This window comes from Electrophorus electricus, chromosome 1 (genome assembly GCF_013358815.1).
Source record: "Electrophorus electricus isolate fEleEle1 chromosome 1, fEleEle1.pri, whole genome shotgun sequence".
NCBI classification, from domain to species: Eukaryota; Metazoa; Chordata; class Actinopteri; order Gymnotiformes; family Gymnotidae; genus Electrophorus; species Electrophorus electricus.
The window spans coordinates 35,724,215-35,730,214 of record NC_049535.1 but is presented as its reverse complement, the minus strand read 5'-3'; the positions used below and the strand labels follow the sequence as shown (position 1 = coordinate 35,730,214).

Genomic DNA, 6,000 nt, shown 5'->3' with positions numbered 1-6,000 from the left:
TCTCTCTATCTATAATAATATGCTACAGACAAATATCAAAACCAGGAGGATACCTAACATTTTCTGTCCCTGTGTGTTCCTCCCAGTACTGTTGAAAAGCTCCATCACACTCTGGCTGTATATAATCCTAATAGCTGCTACATGTTCCATTACAAAGCTAATTTCATATTCCTTTGACTATTTATCTGTGACAAATTCAACCCCACAAATCATATTAGGTTTATGCCCTGAACAGTTTTGTGTTAATTTTCCCCTGATCAAACACATCTTAGTCAAATTCTGAGTAAATGTCCAAGCCAGTCATGAGCTGGACAGAGTAGGCAGAACTAGTAGGTGACACTGACCCCTGCTGGACACAGTAACAGTCCCTCTTTTAATGTTTTATATTTGCCATTTACTTATTTTTTTATGCCATCGCCCCCAGATATCTGACGCTGATGTACATTCTTTTAATTCAGTTTCATTAATTTTATTACATCTCAGGAGCTCAAAATCTTGAAAATGGTTTCTTCTGTTTCATTAGTTTTTCTTCTTATAATATTTATTTTCATAAGAAAAATTACATTATGGACTGTCAAGACCACAAATGTAAGCCATTTTGTCAGAACCTTTTATTAACAATAAATATAAAAATATATTTAGATGAATATTTACAACACCGTAATATTTACCTTTTTGTAAAAAAGTTTCACTGGTAAAACATTGTAATGATAAATCTCACATATTGATGGTGTTACAAGGTTCTAAACGTTATTAATGGACTAGCAATGACAAAAGATGCTATTGTCCACATCAGCTAGTTCTCCACATGCTGTGAAGCACAAACTGACAATACAGGCAACAACATTTTCTTCAGGAGAAACTAATTCAAAAAGAGCACTTTGAGTCCATACAAGAAGTTCACGTCCCTAATCGACCTCTTCAATAGTGGGCCCCTGGGTGCCGGCCCCTGAGCGGGCACGGGCCTGAGCTCCACAGCTTCCAGCTGGCATCCCTCCCCGGTACAGTTTGGCGATGATGGGGTTGCACACCTTCTCCAGCTCCTTCAACTGATGTACGTACTCCTCCTTTTCAGCCAGCTGGTTGTTCTCCAGCCACATGATGGCTTGGTTGCACCTCTCAGTGACTTTCTTCTTGTCATCCTCACTGATGTTGTTCTTCAAGTTCTCATCTTCCACACTGTTCTTCATGTAAAGGCATAGGACTCCAGAGTGTTCTTAGCAGCAATCTTCTCTCTCTGCAGGTCATCCTCTGCCTTATACTTGTCTGCTTCCTGCACCATCCTCTCAATCTCCTCCTTGCTCAGCCTGCCCTTATCGTTGGTGATGGTGATCTTGTTCACTTTGCCAGTGCTTTGTCCACTGCCGACACATTCAAAATGCCATTGGCGTCAATGTCAAAGGTCACCTCAATCTGAGGGGACTCCTCGAGGTGCAGGTGGGAGGCCCGTCAGCTCAAACTTCCCCAGCAGGTTGTTGTCTTTTGTCATGGCTCTTTCACCTTCGTAACCCTGGATCAGAACACCGGGCTGGTTGTCTGCATATGTGCTGAAGATCTGGGTCTGCTTGGTGGGGATGGTGGTGTTGCGTTTGATGAGAGCGGTCCATGACTCCACCTGCGGTCCTCAATGCCCAGAGACAGCGGGGCCACATCCAGCAGCAGCAGGGTCCTGGACATTTCCAGATGTGTCGCCCATTAAGATGGCAGCCTGAACTGCAGCACCGCAAGCCACTGCCTCATCTGGATTGATGCTTTGTTCAACTCTTTGCCGTTGAAGAAATCCTGCAAAAGTTTCTGGATTTTGGGATTCTCGTAGAACCTCCAACCAAGACAATGTCATGGATCTGGATTTGTCCATTTTGGCATCTCTAAGGGCTTTCTCCACAGGATTCAGTGTTCCCTGAACAGGTCAGAGCACAGCTCCTCAAAACGTGCTCTGGTAACAGAAGTGTAGAAGTCAATGCCCTCATACAGGGAGTCGATCTCGATGCTTGCCTGAGAGCTGGAGGACAGGGTTCTCTTGGCCCTCTCACAGGCTGTGCGCAATCTCCTCAGTGCACGCTTGTTCTGGCTGATGTCCTTCTTGCACTTCCTCTTAAACTCCTCCACAAAATGGTTGACCAGGCGGTTGTCAAAGTCCTCCCCACCCAGGTGTGTGTCTCCTGCTGTTGCTTTCACCTCAAAGATGCCATCTTCAATTGTCAGATGGACACATCGAACGTACCCCCTCCTAAGTCAAAGATCAGCACATTGCGCTCTCCCTGCTTGCCTTTGGTCCAGGCCGTAGGCGATCGCTGCAGCTGTGGGCTCATTGATTATCCTTAGGACGTTCAGCCCAGCAATCACAACCAGCATCTTTGGTTGCTTGCCTCTGAGAGTCTTGAAGTAGGCAGGTACAGTAATAAACAGCGTTGGGTACCTTCTGAACCCAGGTAGGCCCTCTGCAGTTTCCTTCATTTTCACCAGGACCATGGAGGATGATCTCTTCAGGGTAAAAGGACTTCTCTCTCCTTTGTACTCAACTTGAATCTTTGGCCTGCTTCCATCACTGATGACTTGGAAGGGCCAGTACTTCATGTCAGACTGCACGACCGGATCGTCGAACTTCCGGCCAATCAGCCTCTTGGAATCAAACACTGTGTTGTTGGGGTTTATGGCCACTTGATTCTTCGCAGCATCCCCAATAAGCCTCTCTGTGTCTGTGAAGGCCACGTAGCTGGGTGTGGTCCTGTTGCCCTGGTCATTAGCAATGATCTCCACTTTTCCATGCTGAAACACCCCCACACATGAGTAAGTGGTGCCCAGGTCATCCCAATAGCAACTCCTTTAGCAGATGACATGTTGCTTGTAGTCGCGTATCTAAAGTTACACATATGAAAATTATGCTCTAAATTAAGACACATGCAGTTAAAACAGTAATTACAACACAACAAAAGTAACTAAAGTAACAGCAATAATAATAATAATAATAATATAATAATAATAATAATACCATAAAGATTTAAGTGTCTAATTGTAGATAACATAGGCGCTGTGCTTTAATACAGCCTGCAATATGATCCAAACCCTTCAAATCCAAAATCGAAGCAGAACTGCACACATGCTTCTTTTATCTTGGTAATAATAAGGTTGATACACGAAGCGTAGCTTTGCAGAATAATCTTATAGTTGAGGATTTATTTTCATTCGCTAGTTAATTAATATCAGTAGACTATTGGCAGAGACCATAGAAAGAAAGAAAGTTAAGACGCACTTACATTTATCAGGATTCGGAATGATCTAAAGTTGGTGCCCTGTTAAAGCCGCTGGTTTACATCCTCCTCGCTCGTGCGTTAGTTACCAGTCCGTGAACGCTGTGTCCTTCCACGAGCTGCCGCTCGCGCTTTATATTCAGCAGGTAACGCCCCCGTTCACCTCGCGACAGTTCTAGAGGATTTCTCCATTGCGCGAGCTCACCAACCGCGAGTCAGCCAGCGACGCCGCCAGTCCAACTGTAGACTACTGATGTCTCTGAGACCGAATTAGTCCGTAGAAATGAAACAAAGATCCAGGATGGTCTGAAAGGGACAATACCAACAAATAACCAAACAAGTTGGAAAATGGGACATAAATGGGAAAGCGGAACCACATAGGCTATGTAAATGACTATAAATAAATGTTTTACTTTATCATAAAATTACTTCAGTCATTCCGGTCCAACGTAACGTTTCCTATTTCCCCACATTTAAGGACTGCTGTATATGTTATATTGTTCAATAAATCTGTATACAAAAGGTATTCATTAAACGTGTTTTTACTTAGATTAGTTTCAGTAGGACATTCGAGTAAAAGCAACAGAAAAAAACGTGGTCCGTCCAGAACTTTCCCCCGCTGTGGTCTTGCGTCAGTGGTGGGCGTGGCCGCATCAGCTTGCTTTATTCTAATTGGTCTGATTCGCACGAGCGTTGGAGAAACAACGAGAAATGTCAGGAAGTGAAGGGAGGAGCGGTGTGGCCGGGAAGTTCATAAAATCAGAGGATTAATAAAACTGCGAGAGGGAACATGTGGATGCAGTGATCGAATACTCTGGTTCATTAGAGAGGGAAACACATTCACATGGCAAGTAGGAGACAAAACCAAAACAAGACACGTGGCCATGGCAACGCGAAGGGTTGGTCTTCAGCCCGCCCTTCGCCATGGCCCGCCACTCCCTACGTTGAAGCTGGAAATCACTGGACTGTACTATAAATTCTTATTGATAAATATTTATTATTCAGTACAGACCTACCTGAGATTTTCAGATCATTCCAAGGGGTTCCTACTTTTGCTAGGCTACGTGCGCTTGAATACCTGACATACGGAACTGTTATGAGTTGGTCCGGAGAAGGGGAAGCTTTTCCTTGTTGCGCACACGTGTTGAGTTCTGATTTGTTTACCAGCTAGCTAGCTAGCCACCAGGCTAGCCTGTTAGTGTTTTGGTGGCATGAAAGAGGAAGAATGAAAAGCAATTTTGCTTTTGATTTTAAAGAAGCGAAAACTATCCCTTAGCTTATTTTGACTCAGTAATATGCCATAATTACATATGTGAATTCGTCAAAGACGAAAGAGATGATTGTCAAAGACCTCCAGCCTCTGTCCACAGAGGAAGAGGTGGATTTCCAGGGATTAGAGGACCCTTGATCCCACATATAAAGTCCCTATCAGAAAAACAATGACTGAGACTCATTTATTGTCTGTGTTGTAATGAGTGCAAATGTAAAGTCAGGACAACTCTGCAAAATACACAAAGTGTTGTGCTTGCAGGTAAGTGTCTGGTTCAGTCATAAATGGTGGCTTGATATGAGCCCATTCATATGCCAAGGAAAGGCTGTAGTATCTTCCTATATACCAATTTGCATCTTTATTCTTCTGACATCTTTACAGAAATGTTTTGCATGACACATTAGGGCACACAGAAAATGCTTTGCTTAGTTCTACAGGAATATGTTTAAAAAGGGGGGGAATACCAGGAAGGCGATGGGACCAGACGGTATCTGCGGGAGGGTCCTCAAGCCTGCGCAGATCAGCTAGCCCCGTATTCGCAGACATCTTCAATCTCTCCCTGACGCTCGGTATCGTCCCGTCCAGCTTCAAGCGGTCCACCATCGTCCCCGTCCCGAAGAAACCTCGACCCTCCGACCTCAATGACTACCGCCCTTGTCGCCCTCGACATCAGTCGTGATGAAGTGCTTTGAAAAGCTAGTCAGAGACTTCATCACATCTTCACTGCCAGCCTCCATGGACCCACTGCAGTTTGCATACCGCCACAACCGCTCCACTGACGATGCAATTGCACATCTGCTCCGCACTACACTGACTCACCTGGACGAAGGGAGGGGAAATTATGTTAAAATGCTATTTGTCGACTACAGTTCAGCATTTAACACTATCATCCCCTCCCTACTCACTACTAAGTTGGGGGATCTAGGACTGCATACATCCCTGTGCGACTGGATCTCCAATTTCCCAACAGACAGACCACAATCAGTGCGAAGTGGGCAACTGCGCCTCATCCACCCTCACCCTCAGCACTGGAGCTCCTCAGGGTTGTGTCCTAAGCCCCCTGCTCTACTCACTGTACACCTACGACTGCACAGCCACTTCCAGCTCCACCATCATTGTCAAGTTTGCTGACGACACCGTTGTCGTGGGTCTGATCTCGGACAACGACGAGAGGGCCTACCTGGAGGAGATTAAACACTGGAAAACTGGTGCCAGGAAAATAATCTCCTCCTAAACGTCAGTAAGACAAAGGAGCCTGATCGTGGATTGCAGCAAGAAGCAGGAGCGGCACTACCAACCTGTGAGGATCGGTGGACCAACGGTGGAGAGAGTAGATAGTTTCAGGTACCTTGGTGTTTCACATCCCGCAGGACCTGTCCTGGTCCCGCCATACCAACTCCCTGGCAAAGAAGGTCTCGTCAGCGTCTTTACCACCTCAGACGCCTAAGAGACTTCAGACTGCCCTCCAAAGTACTGCGG

General features: G+C 45.5%; 1 pseudogene; it reads right to left on the bottom strand.

The window, feature by feature from the left end:
- Positions 1-834: 834 nt before the first annotated feature.
- On the bottom strand, positions 835-3,315 carry LOC118242317 (annotated as a pseudogene).
- Between the last annotated feature and the right edge of the window lie 2,685 nt (positions 3,316-6,000).